Source organism: Molossus molossus, unplaced genomic scaffold, assembly GCF_014108415.1.
Source record: "Molossus molossus isolate mMolMol1 unplaced genomic scaffold, mMolMol1.p scaffold_m16_p_1, whole genome shotgun sequence".
Classification (NCBI taxonomy): Eukaryota; Metazoa; Chordata; class Mammalia; order Chiroptera; family Molossidae; genus Molossus; species Molossus molossus.
In genome coordinates this window covers 207,713,749-207,727,985 of record NW_023425344.1, presented here as the reverse complement: position 1 = coordinate 207,727,985, position 14,237 = coordinate 207,713,749, and positions in this window count along the sequence as shown.

Sequence of the window (14,237 nt, the reverse complement as noted above, 5' to 3'; positions counted from 1 at the left end):
GCCTATTATTCTTGTTTAAATTTTAATTCTTTTTCATTCTAAAAACAACAGTCTTGGTTTGCATAATAAATTACATGGTCACCCTATTTCTGTTGTGCGCCTCTGTGACCACACAAGCCAGGTCCAGATTGGAGGCTTTCGGACTCTTCACTGCCTTTCTGACCCAGAGGAACCCGGCAGAATCTCCGCTTCCCAGTCTCAAAGTGAGGGGTAATCGCATTGACCTACTTAGACTGGGTTGCAAGGAAGGTCCTTGTGTGTTTTCCTGTCTTCTGAAGGGTCACTGCTTGGATGTATAAATCTTTCATTTAGAGACCCAAGAATCTGTAAGTAATCCAGTAGATTTAGTCTTTCTATTATGCTGTCATGAAGATCCACCCTTCTTCTTAAACAATCCTCAGGGTGGAGTGGCAGGACACGCAGGCCTCATTCAGACGATCACCTGGGCGTCTGTCCTGTGGGTGAAACATTGCATCTGAATGTGCTGTGAAGCCAAGGAAGTGTCATTGGGCAATAGCCTGGCCTTGGTGGGTCACACTGTGTCAGTCATCACTATCAGAGAAAAGCAAGCAGGAAAGCCAGGCAGAAAAGCTCCACCCCCACATGAAGCTGGCCTGCAGGCGGGACCAGGGAGCACAAGGCAGCTCCCCTGCGGGCAGGCTACCGGATCCAACACACCACTTCAGAGCCTTGGCGTCAGACGTCAAGCACAAATAACCGGGCTTATTTTCCCTGCCAAAGTCACATGCAATATCGAGACAACATCAAAAAGTTAAGGTTTAAAAGGCAGTTTCCTCTGAGTGCTGATTTGGGCACATAAACAGTGGCGTGGATAAATGCCACTCTGTGTTTAAAGTAATTATACTGCAGCCCTGGAATGTGGTGATGTGAGCGCCCCATTGCAGCAAACAAAGTTGCCTCTCAGCGGACTCTGGCGAGTCAGCTTCTCCCTGGATTTACTACTTCCTACTTGGGAACCGTCTCTGGGAAAGTCAGAACTTGAGGGCAATTTTGCGTGCACTGCCCAGCTCTTTAACGCTAATGCCAGCTTGCAACCAACACTATGTCTATTTGCAAGGTGGCTTGGGGACCTTGGCCAGTAGCAGCTGTGGTCACTCATGTTCAGTGGGAGCCCTTGGGAGTGGCAGTGGCCGCGATCTATGCATTACCCTGTCTTACCCGATCCTGCTGGGGCTGGACAGCCACTGCTCAGCAAGCCAGAGGAAGGCTGGTGGAGTGGGCAAGGCTTCCCGGGAAGGGTGACATCCTAGGGAGGAAGAGATGACACTAGCTGCTGGTTCCGGAAGCCCTGCTTTCATGGGTCCGGGCAAATGTCCGACTAGCGTAGTCTAACTTCGTCCTAAACAGAAGGGCACAGGGGCCCTTTTATCCATTTCCACTCTGGAATCATACCTTTCTCAGGGAAAAAGACCTAGTCATCACCCCTCTGCCCTACATCCTGGAACCCAATCCACAGCCAAGTTCGAATCAGTGGAACTTTCCTTGTGTCTGGGAGAATCATTTCCCTTTATCCTTACAGAACTTCCTTCCTAAGTCACTGCTGGCAACTCTATCCACGCCAATTAGCTGCCCTTGTTAGGTTCATTTCATCTAGCTGTACATTTTAGAGCAGACGCTCGCAGGCCAACTTAGAAGTCGAATTCACAGAACAGGCTGAGTGGAAATCAGGTTTGGATGACCTCCACCGGGCAAGTCAAGCCAATTCCCACGGGGTTTGAACGCAGCGTTCCTGGGGAGCCAAGTTCAAGCTGAACCACAGACCTGGAAGTCTCATGGAGACCATTTAGTTCAATCACTTCATTTTACAAACGAGGGACCTGGGGCTCATAAAGGTGAGTTAGCCTGCCTTATCACACAGCTGTTTACTGGTCATCTCTGAAAGGGAAAAGGATTTGGGCGACACTCCTAACTACAGGAAAAATCCCTTTGAGGACAACTTGAATACAGTTGTCACAAGCAAAAGCCTCGTCTATTTTTCTCAAGTTCATCTTTCTTTTCACCTCTGAATATTTTCCGAGGAGTAATGTTATATCCCTAAAGAGAACACATGGGATCCAGCTGTCGAGAGTATTTCAGGTATTCCAAAAAGTATACAAAGTAGCTGATGTAATTTTGGTAGGTGCACTGGGCCAGCTGTTGCAAAGTACGGAGTTCCCCAAACATCTGGGCTGATCTGCATCCTAGGTTCCACTCATAAATTGTCCATTGGCTATAAACCTTTATGCCCTGAGTCTGGAATATTCTCTGATCTCCCATCTGCCTCTAGCACTTTAACAGTAGTCAGGGAAGGTTCCGTGAGGTGGTGATGGGAGGAAGGATTGTTTCATGGGGTATTTCGGGAGAAATCTTTCTTGTCATATTTATGGCAACTCTCTCAAATGGTATTATTTCTCCATGTACTTGCCTTAAATTCATGAGAGGTGAAAGTCAGAATTACCTTTTCTTTCTCCTTCCCTTTCTCCCTCCCTCCCCTTTCTTCTCCCTTCCTTCTTCTCTCCCGTCCCCTTCCCCTCCTTTGCCCTTCTTGTTTACCTTGTTCTTTTCTTCTTTTCCTGCTTCCTCATATCTCAAAGCCCAGCCGTGCTATTTAATACGCGGTCGATCACCCACAATACGTGCTGGTGGAAGGGCGACTGAGCAGTTAGTCACTGGTTGAGCCTTTACCTCTTATGCATTTATTAAAAATAAGTGTTCCTGCCCAGGCAGTGTGGCTCAGCGGTTGGAGCGTCAGCCAAAGAGTCTCGGGTGCGATTCCAGTCAAGGGCACGTACCTCAGTTGCAGTTCGGTCCCCGGCTCTGATCCAGGCCGTGTGGGAGGCAACCAATCGATGCGTCTCTCTCACATGGATGTCTCTCTTTCTGTCTGTCTCTCTTTCCCCCTCCCTCCCACTCTATGCAAGATAAATGGAAAAATATCCTTGGGTGAGGGATTAAAAAAAAGAAGTGTTCCTTCATATTGCTCAGCTTTTGTATAGATGCTGTGAATATTTGTGTTTTAACATAAGTCCAAGAAAACTCTTTCTTTTACAGAATCAGGACCGGGAAGTTTTAGTACAGAACTTCCATCATGAGAAATGTCTGTTTTCTGCCCAGAGCTGTCATCTTAAATTTAAATGATGCCAAAATAACAGTCAAGGGGGTAATAAACCACCAGATGATTGATAATATTTTTTGCCTCATAACCAATTATTTGAAACTCTATAAACACAGGGAGTCCAAGGATCATCTGGGCTTCCTTGACAATATAAATGTATATATCTGCATCAGATAAAACTTTTGTCAGTCCTTCATAAAATGTACATTTATAATTGTATTATACTAATGATGTACTGATTGGAGTGGATTAAACGAATTTGCATTTCAATGAAATGATTTGAAAAACAAATGCGAAGTCATCATCTTCCCCACCAAACCTGTTCCCCCTACAGACTACATTGTCAGCAGTAGCTGCCCCATCTCCCCAGCCTCTTGGGCTAGACATCTGGGAGGCATTCTAGACAACTCTCAGCCCTCACCCTTCACCTTCAACCCGTCACCAAGTCCCGTGGATTTCCTTTCACAAGACATTGGCTCTGCCTATTTTGCTTCCCAACTCCATCTACCCCAGGCTTCCCAAGCCACTTCCGCTTCTTTGCTGGACCACTCACTAATGAATGACTTCTCGACTGGTCGCTCTTCTTCAACACTGGCCCCTCCTCCAGTCTGTTCTGCCCACAGCAACCAGAGTGACCTTTTAAAGAAGTAAATGTGAACATGTTGTGCTACTGTCTCAAATTCCTTAACATGGGTCTAGCTCTTGCCGCTTTTTCCTTAGCTCCCTAAACTCTAATGGCCTCCTTCTTTTCTGATCTGGAGGAGTTCCTCCTTCCCCCTCTAGCTCTCCCTTCCCCAGATTTGTTTCTTTTCATCTTCAGGCAGGTCTTAACAAAATGTCAATTCTCAGAAAGGTTTTGTCCTCAGACCTAAGGTAGATCCCATTGTTATTCTCAAACATAACAACTGGTTCTTCTCTTTCAAAATCCTCACCACAAGTGCAAATTTTTATATTAATTATAGTATGGTGATCCATTATTGTGTTACATATAATGCCTAACTTCTGTAGGATGTAAGTTCTGTGAGGACAGCATATTCTGGCTCAGTGCGGGCATATAACACACGTTCAAAAACTACTTGTGAATGAATGGATCCTCGTGATGCATTTGTGCATTGCGTGCTTTATTTAGTTTAAAGTGCATGCGTGTTCTAATTCCCTTAAATCCACGTACCTATTCACCAGATGATTTCATCCCCCTTTTACAGAGAATAAAACAGGTTTAAAGAAAAATAACTTAGGAAAGGTAGTTTAAGGTCCTCAAGTTCAGAGCTGCCTACCATCTATAAAAATGATTGTATAAAAAATAATTACAACGATGAACATTTATTGCTCTCTTATGATGTGCTAGGAATGTCCCAGCTGTATTAACTTACTTAGTCCCCATAACAACCCCATGAGGTAGGTCATATTATTACCACCCCCCTTTTTTTAAGGACATGGAAGTTAGGCCACCTGCCCAAGGTCTACACACATACACGCATTATATTAAATGTTTTTTACATAATAGGCGTATATTCGTGGTGTTCTCCCTGAGACACTGTGCTACCCACACTGGAGCTTTACCCACTCAGGATTTCTACCCTGAGGAATATTGCAGGTGGAAGAATGGTTCCTCTTGGTCACCGCTGTCTTCTCTCTCTCTCCCCCGCCGCTGCTGTCCCTGCCTCCCCTCTCCCGTCCCTTCTCCGGTTCCTCGTTGCCCCCCAGCTGTTTGGTAGGGAAAACTCGGAGGAGCCACTTTCGGCCAGGCCATCCCGCACAGGGTCCGGGTCCCGCCTTCCCAAGGGAGGCACAAACGTGTGGAGAGCGGGAATTCTGCCAGAACGATGACTCACTGTGACATGAAACGGGTCAGTAACAGCTCATCGCCCCAGCAAGAGCGAAGCCTCCCATCCCTGTGGAAAATAAGGGGGCTGGCCCACAGCGCGTCTAAGATTGGGGAGAAGTTTCCCATGACAAATGGGAAAGCCGTACCCATCGGAAAGAATGTCCTGACTTTTGATGTCATGGGCACGAAAGTTGATTTTCAAAAAGGGAGAGTCGTGAACTGAGTTCCTACATGCAGTGTCCTACACATTCATGGTGAGCACACGCAGACACCTCTGGGTCACTCAGCATTACTCACAGAAGTGGTGGAGCGTGTGGTCCCTTTGCTTCTCCCAGTGGCTTGTTTACTTGCTTGTTTTTTGGTCCATATAGAAGACTATGGTGGATTGGACTGGGCTGCTCCCTGCCTCCCTTCCTTCCAAACCCAGCCTGGATTGCTTGGAAATGACCCCCTGCCTCAGCTCCCTCGAGCCGCTGAGACCCTACCTCAGGACTGTCCCACAACCAGCCTCCTTCGCTCATAGAACACTGCTGCTGGGGGTAAAAATCAGCCCTTGCAGATGCATTTGGGGCTGTCATAAGTGGATGATCGGAAGACTCACCTGGTCGTTAAGATTGCCTCACTATTACTTTACTCATCCTCAGCTCCCTTTCCCGTTCCCCTCCACAGCTGTTCCAAAGCTGTTCCCCGCTTTCCTCAGCCCTGACTAGTCTAGGCCGGTAGTTTTCAACCTTGGAAACTCGCTAAATCACCCCAGGACCTTGTAAAAATCCCAGAGCCTCGGCTGCATCCCAGAACAATTATATTGGATTCGCTGGCAGTGGATCCAAGCATCAGGACTTTTTAGAGCTCCCCAGATGATTCCAGTGTACAGCCAAGGATTAGAACCACTGCTTTAAGCATGTAACTTCACTCCCACTCCCTCAGAAAATGGAAGGCGGTAAAGCACCAAGGTCTCAGATTCCTACCTGCTCACGAGCTTTTCTCCATGCGTCCTCACCCTGTCTTCCCTCCCTCCAGTCTCAGGGTGGAGGCATCCGTCTTTCAGGACCACACTTCAACTCGGTCCTTCGTGCCTGTGTCTTCCAAGGTCTGCTAAGATTTGCTTGTATCTCCAATCTCTTCCTTTGTATTGGCTCTTTCCCTTCGGTTTATAAGCAAGATTAAGACTCCCCCATCTTTGAAAAGGTGTCCCTGGAGCTTGTCATCTCTACATCTCCAGCCTCATACCCGTCCACTCTCCACATTGTTCTTTGTATTCCGGTAATACCTTCCCTGAACTCAAAGCTTTCTTAGCTGCACGGACTCTTACTAATCTTTCATAATTGAGCTCCGTTGCTGCACCCTTCATGCAAGGTTCCTAGATCCACTGGCTGGACCAAGACTCATATATAGCATTTAGTGCATTTGATTGACATTGTCTATTTTTCTCTCCTCTCAACTTTAAAAATCCTCAAGGGCAGGAACTATGTCATTTCCATCTTTTTACCATCAACACCTGGATTTCTGTAGGCATTCACCTGTGCTTGTTGAATTGCGTTGCAAAACAATTTTCCACCTAACTTCTTGGGCAGAACAATGTGGTCTAACTTGGTGCAGGTGAATTTCATTGAGCCAACCCCCACCCCTACCCCACCCCTGTGCTTTTATTTCCATGAATAACTGCCATAGAAATTATTGGGGCAATTATTGGGACATTCCTTTGGATTTCATATTATGCCACAGAATAACGTCATGTTAACTTGTTTAGGAGAATTTTTAAACAAATCCAATACAGGAATCTTCTCATCAGCATTTCATCCAGGGTCACTGTCGCAACAATAATTATCATTAGTAATCAGAAGAATCAACAGTGTGGCTTGAACTTTATATACAGTTTTAGAAATGAAAATGAATACCCTAATGCAGTCCTTTTTATTTACAATCTAGCATCATTTCTTTGCAGGGGCACAGCTGACTTAACTTGGTAAAGCAGCCAGAACAGGCTGAGCTTTTAGCAGCAGCAGCTTACTGGAGTTATTCTGTTTCCTTTTGTTTTCTCTAAAACTCTCCTTCAGAAGTACAGGTGACTCCTCAGTCATACTCCAAATGCTAAACTCCCTCAACAGAGTAGCCAAATCCCTACCCTGTCTGATTAATTAGCTGATAAATCTAAGAAACTCCTCGGCCCTATGGCCCTTCCTTCTGCCAAGTTTTATATAATTCATAGACTGCATGAATTCGTAAACACGAGAAAACACCTGTGAGTAATTAACCAAATACCCCTGATTTAGAGGCATTGGGAATATGCTGATGGCCCCTAGACCGCTGGCACAGGTCTCTAATTACGTGAGACCACAACCAAATCATCCCCACGGCCAATTACAGGAAGGGTCATTCTTTCAAACACAGCATGCTTCTGCCTCTAAAAATAACCCTGACATGCAGAAGGAAGTAGCCTTTATAAGGGCGCAGCTTTAAAGCAACAACGCACAGGATTTTGGGAAGGGAGTAGTGCCTCAGGCCATTTCTTGAAAACAGTATATAACCATGACAAAGAGAAAGGAAATCACAAAAACCAATTTTAAAAATTCACTAAATGAAAAACTATGTTTAAAAGTAGCTACCTGGAAAATATTGCATATAGCTCTCTGTTTCTGTTTCTGGCCTGGAAACAATAGCCACAGAGTTAATAAACCAAGTCTGCAACCAACAGAGAATATAAAAATTCCATCTCTTGAGTAGACAGTCTCCTGTAGAATTATAAAACACAATGATTTGTTTACTTCTTTCTTCTGTGTGCAAAAATACTTCCTATCACTCTGCAGTATATATTCCTTCATACCCTGTGTGACTGGAATATTTAAAATTAAACCTCATGATATTGAAGAAAGCCATCTATTTTCAGAATCAGCTCAAAAAACCCAAAGACCCTAAAACAGAGGTTCTCAAGCTGTGGGTCGCGACCCCTTTGGGGGGGTCGAACAACCCTTTCACAGGGGTCGCGTAAGACCATCGGAAAATACATATTTCTGATGGCGATTCATAACGGTAGCAAAATTACGTTATGAAGTAGCAACAAAAATAATTTTATGGTTGGGGATCACCACAACATGAGGAACTGTATTAAAGGGTCGCAGCATTAGGAAGGTTGAGGACCACTGAAGAGCTCTTAACTAAGTGTGAATAGGATTCAGGAGCTATGAGCATCGCCAGAAATTCTCAGGAAACTGTGTGTGTTTGCATATTTGGAGGGGGCGGGGCGGGGTATGTGGGCCACAGTCTAATGCACTGCATATGTGGTAGCCTCAGCTGACGTCGGCTGGAGGTATGAAACTCCCCCTGGGTTTTGACGACTTCGAGTGATTAAAAGAATAAAAAATACTGCTCTGATTATTATAATGATTAATACTGAAATTATAATATTTTGTATTTATTGGACTAAAAGAGATTATTAAAATTAATCCCACCAGCTTCTTTTTATTGTTTTAAAAAATATGTCTACTAGAAAAACTAAAACTATGGTATAGCTCATATTTTCTATCGGATGGAAATGTGTCTATAGCTTTCATCAGTTTTTCAAAGGGCTCTTTTTCTTAGAGTGGAGAGGGACTTGCTCATCTCTCCTGCTCCGAGGGCCATGGACAGAACCCAGCACCAGGGGCCCTGATGCAGGCAAGGTGCCTTGGCTCACGTTCGGAGACATGCTGTGGTGGAAACCTCTAACGTTGCTGGTGTTTTCAGAGACAAGCACTGACCCACCCATCACTTCACCACGAGCACACAGATTCCGCCATCTCTCTCCCTCCAGTCTCAGAGGTCCACATATCCACGCATCTGCACTGTCTTTCTGGGTGATCCATCTACACGCCGAAGGTATTAGCACGTCTCACACCAATCCCGCTCCTCCTGCGTGTTCTCTCTGGGTCTCCAGCACCTTCGAATTCCTCCTCTTCCTGTCCCTGCCCATACCAGCAGGTGCAAACAGCCATTCAGGCCTATCAGTCTTCCTGACATGCCCTTTTGTGTTTCTCTGTCATCACCGCCTGGACTGTTGTCATAATCCCTCGCCTCCCTTCCTCCAGATTATCTTCCTCACCGCTGTTAGAGTTCATTTTAAAATCGAAATCTGATTATATTACTTCTTGGTTCAAAGATTATATCATAAAATCCTCATTATGGCCCAAAAGGTCCTCCTTAAATTGCATCAGTCCAGGTTTCATCTCCACTAGACTCCGTACCCCATAAGCCTCAGCCACACCAGACACATGGCCTTCTTCCCTAGCTCCAAGTCTCTGCACAGGTGTTTCCCTCTGCCCAAATGCCTTGTTCTCCCCTCCCCTCTCAAGACCCACATTATCACACTGGCCAGGTCAATTTGTACTTCTTAATCCCTTCACCTTTTCACCCATCCCCCCAACCCTCCTCTCATCTGGCATCTGTCAAAATGTTCTCTTTATCTAGTCTGTTTGTGTTCTACTTATTGATTTATTTTGTTCTTTAGATTCCATATATAAATGAAATCATATGACATTTATCTTCCTCTGTCTAACTTATTTCATTCAGCCTAATGACTTCTAGGTCCATCCATGATGTTGCAGATGGCAAGATTTCATTCTTTTTTATGGATGAGTCATATTCCATTATATATATACACCACTTTTTTATTCATTCATCTTTTGATGGACACTCAGGTTGCTTCCATATCTTGGCAACTGTAAATAATGTTGCAATAAACATATAGATGTATATGTCTTTTTGATTTAGTGTTTTGGGTTTCATCAAATAAATACCCAGAAGTGGAATTGCTGGGTCCTTTTTTGTGTCTTGTTTTATAGCTTTTGTTTTAAAGTCTATTTTATCTGGTATTTTGTTTGTTTGTTTGTTTCCATTTTCATGAAATATTTTTGCCATCCCTTTACTTTTAGTCTGTGAACGTCTTTCAATCTAAAGCGAGTCTCTTGTAGATAGCATGTGTAAGGGTCTTGTTTTGTATTCCATTCAGCCTCCATATGTTTTTTGATTGATGCATTTAATCCATTTGCATTTAAAGTAATCATTGTATGTATTTATTGCCATTTTATTATTTATAATTTTTATCTTTTCTTCTTCTTCTTCTAAAGAAGATCCTTTAACATTTCTTGTAATACTGGTTTGGTCATGATGAACTCCTTTAGCTTTTTCTTGTCTGGGGAGCTCTTTATCTTTCCTTTGATTCTAAATGATAGCTTTGCTGGGTATAATAATCTTGGTTGTAACTCCTTGCTTTTCATCACTTTGAATATTTTTTGCCAATCCCTCTGGCCTTCACAGTTTCTGTTGAGAAATCAGCTGACAGTCTTGTGGGAGCTCCCTTGAAGGTAACTAACTGCTTTTCTCTTGTTGCTTTTAAGATTCTCTCTTTGTCTATAACCTTTGGCATTTTAATTAGAAAGTGTCTTGGGGTGGACCTCTTTGGGTTCATCCTGTTCAGGACATAGATGCCATTTTGTATAGATATAAAATGTATTAGTGGAAAGAACCGCATCATAACCATGAGACCAGTTTCAGTCTCTTTTAGAGTTTCTTATCTATTAAAGAGATTTATACTAGCTGTACTTATTAATATAAAGTATTGTGAAAACCACCTAAATGTCCATTAATAGCTGAATGGATAAAGAAAATGTGATGCATACAATGGAATATTATTTAGTCATAAAAAGAAGGAAATCTTGCCGTTTGCAATACTATGAATTAAACTTGAGGGCATTATGCTAAGTAAAATAAGTCAGACAGAAAAAGACAAATACTGAATGATGTCATTTATATGTAGAATCTAAAAAACCCAAACTAATAGAAACAGAGAGTAGAATGGTGGTTGCTAGTTGCTAGGGGAAATGAGTAGATGTTAGTAAAAAAATAAAACTTCTAGTTGTAAGATGAATAAGTTCTGGGGATGTAATGTACAGCATGGTGATTATAATTACCAATACTGTATTATATACTTGAAAGTTACTAAGATAAAAGATCTTAAATGTTCTCACCATACACACACAAAAGTTAATTATGTGAGATGATGGAGATGTTAATTAACATCATTGTAACAGTCAAAATTGCAATACATACATGTATCAAATCATCACATTGTACAACTTAAACTTACATCATGTTACATGTCAACAAAAAAGCTGGGGAAAATATAAAACAAAGGCAGATATAAATATAAAATTAGATATATTTTAATATATCTATATTAAACTATATAATATATATTTATATTAAACTATATATAATAAAAATAATACAATAGCTATATTATTTTAACTTGCAGATGTTTTGGCATTTCTTTGAAAACCATTTTGTTCATTATAAAAATAATTGATGTTCATTATGGAATACTCAAAAATTATAAAAAATAAATAGAAGAAAAATATTAGCATCAGAATCACTATTAACATTTGACAATTCTTCCCAGATTTTTCTATACATTTTTAAAAATCTATTTGACATACTAGTGAGCATATAAAATTTTATCTGTCACTGTTTTTTTCTTGTTTTTTTCATTTTCCATCATGACATAAACTTCCCTCTTTTATTATTATATCATCCCATAAGTATAACTTTTCATGATGTTATAAAAGCTCATTCATTACTCATACCATAATGCTCAGAGTTGTCTGAGTCCTACTAGAATAATATTTAATGCATAAAATCCAGGTACCTGGTAGAATGAGCATTAACAGCTCAAAAGGACATCAGAGATCACTAGTCCCTTGTTTCTTAAAGTTTAGTCCTTAGACCAGCAGCATCTGCATCTCCTGGGAGATTGTTAGCAATGTAGACTCTTGGGCCCTATCCCAGATCTACTGGATTCTAATCTGCTTCTTAATTAGACCCCCCAGGTGATTTGTGTGCACAGTAATATATAAGAGATGGTGACTAAAAACGGTTCTCAATCTTGGCTGCACTCAAGAACTGCATGATAAGATCTTCAAAATCATGATGTCCAGGTCACACTAAAGACCAAATCAGAATCTATAGAAGGGAGACCCAAGCATCATTCTTTTATAATGCTGTCCTGGTGATTCCAATGTGCTTGAAAGCCATAGAAGAAGAAACAGACCCTGCCACAAACTGACAAAGATGATTATGCAGCCTCTCTCTCTAGTACTGGAGTTTTTTCCACAAAGCCTTCTACCAATGTCTGTGAAAAAGTCCTGTACAACAAAACAAAGCAAAACAAAAACAGAACAACAACAATGAAAACAAAATAAGACCCAACAATGCTTTAATTTTTTTTTAATTAAAAAATTTCTTTAAATTTCCCATTGTGTTCTCCTTTCTGCCCCACCCTAACCTCCTTTTTTCCCCTCTCCCAAGATATTCCTGGTCGTGATATTCTCTGGAGATGCTCAGAGACCACAAAAGGTGGGTTTCCTGTAACACAGAGTCAAAAAAGCAATAGAAAAGCTACTGTATTACTTCTCAATAATTTTATTTGCCTTGGCACATTCTCCTACTTTCAAGCCCCAAATCCGATTTCTCTTATATGCTCGTATTTAAGCAGGCCCATGGATCTCAAAACTCCGGCTCTATCTAGACAATGTCACAACCATAGGCTGACAGAAAAATCAAGGTCATAGTCATAAACTGTTTTTCCTAATTTTCTTTTCAGTGAATTAATCACTTCACTAAAGGGTAAAGGTAGTCAAATACATGGTGATGGAAGATGATTTGACCTTTGGGTGGTGGGCACACAATGCAATATACAGATCATGTATCACAGAAATTTAAACTTAAAATCTATATAATCAATGTTACCCCAATAAATTTAACTAAAAAAAAATTAACCACTTGAAAAACAAACACCTGAGTTAACTTGGAAGTCTTTGGTCTCCTAATCTTGCAGAATGTTTAACCGTTTTCAACCCTGGGACCAGGAGGAGTTACACTTTTTCAAAAGTAGGACTCGGACATCTGTTCCCCTTTTCTACATAAACAAGATCATAGCACATACTCTGAATATGTTGACTCTTGTAGAGAATGTTATAATGGAATCCTGGGCACACGGCATTACACTGATTAATTAAAACGCATTTTTAAATTCTTTAATCTTTAATCCCAGCCTTTGTGACTTTAGCCATTCTGATTCTAATTTCTTTCAATATTTAACCTCAATTTAATATTTGTATTAAATTTTAAAATGTTTTATGTTATTTTATTATTTTAAATTATAGTTAAACAATATTATATTAGTTTCAGGTATGCAACATAGTGATTAGACATTATGGATCTTAAAAGTGATCATCACAATTAGTCTAGTAACTTAAAATTTATTTTAAAAGTTTATATTTTATGCTCTGGCCGGTTTGGCTCAGCGGTAGAGCGTCAGACTGCGGTCAGAGAGACCCGGGTTCGGTTCCCACTAAAGGCACGTACCTGGGTTGCAGTTTGTCCCCGGCCCTGGTTGGGTCGTGCGGGTGGCAGCCACTCGATGTGTCCCTTTCACGTTGATGTTTCTCTCTCTCTCTCTCTCTCTCTCTCTCTCTCTTCCTCTCTCTCCCTCCCACTCTATTTGAACAAACAAACAAAAATGGAAAAATGTCCTCGGGTGAGGATTAAAAAAAAAAGTTTTTATTTTAAATTTTTTACTCTAAATAGTACAAAAAAATTTAAGCAGGTGTCTTGCTAGTAACTGCCAACTGACTACAAGCACCTCTCTTTCCTCTTCCCAGCCACTACACAGTAAAGCTCTTTTTTTTTTTTTTAATGGTGTAAAAAGAGAACCGGATGGGGGCTATCAGCTTGTGAGAGGTTTTGAAATGTTCGAGAAGACAGAAAGTGGGTAGAGGACAGTGACCTGGGAAAAGAGGGGCTGACACCCTCTCCCCTAGGTCCGAGGTCGGGGCTGCCCTGGGATGAGCCTGTGTGACGTCATGAAGCATGTGTCATCTGGGACATGTCAGGGTTTGCAGAGAACTGTCCCCCTCACCTGCCCTGAAACCCAGCAGGGCCGCGGGATGTGAGGGTGGCAGCCGAGGTGACGCTGCAGCCACACACACCAGGGTGGGGAGGGGCCAGAACCCAGTCCTCCCTCCGAACGCGACATTCCCACCTAAGCTTCCAGGGGCTCCCCCACCGTCTGGCTGGAGGAAAAGGACAGGCCTTCGGATCCTCTCAGCCCCGAAACTTTGCATGTATGTGCATTCTGGGGGGTGAGAAGTCCGTCATTTTCTTTTTATTTTTTTAAATATGTTTTTATTGATTTTTTAGAGAGAGAGAGAGACATCCATGTGAGAGCGAAACATCTATCGGTTGCCTCCTGCACGCCCCCTA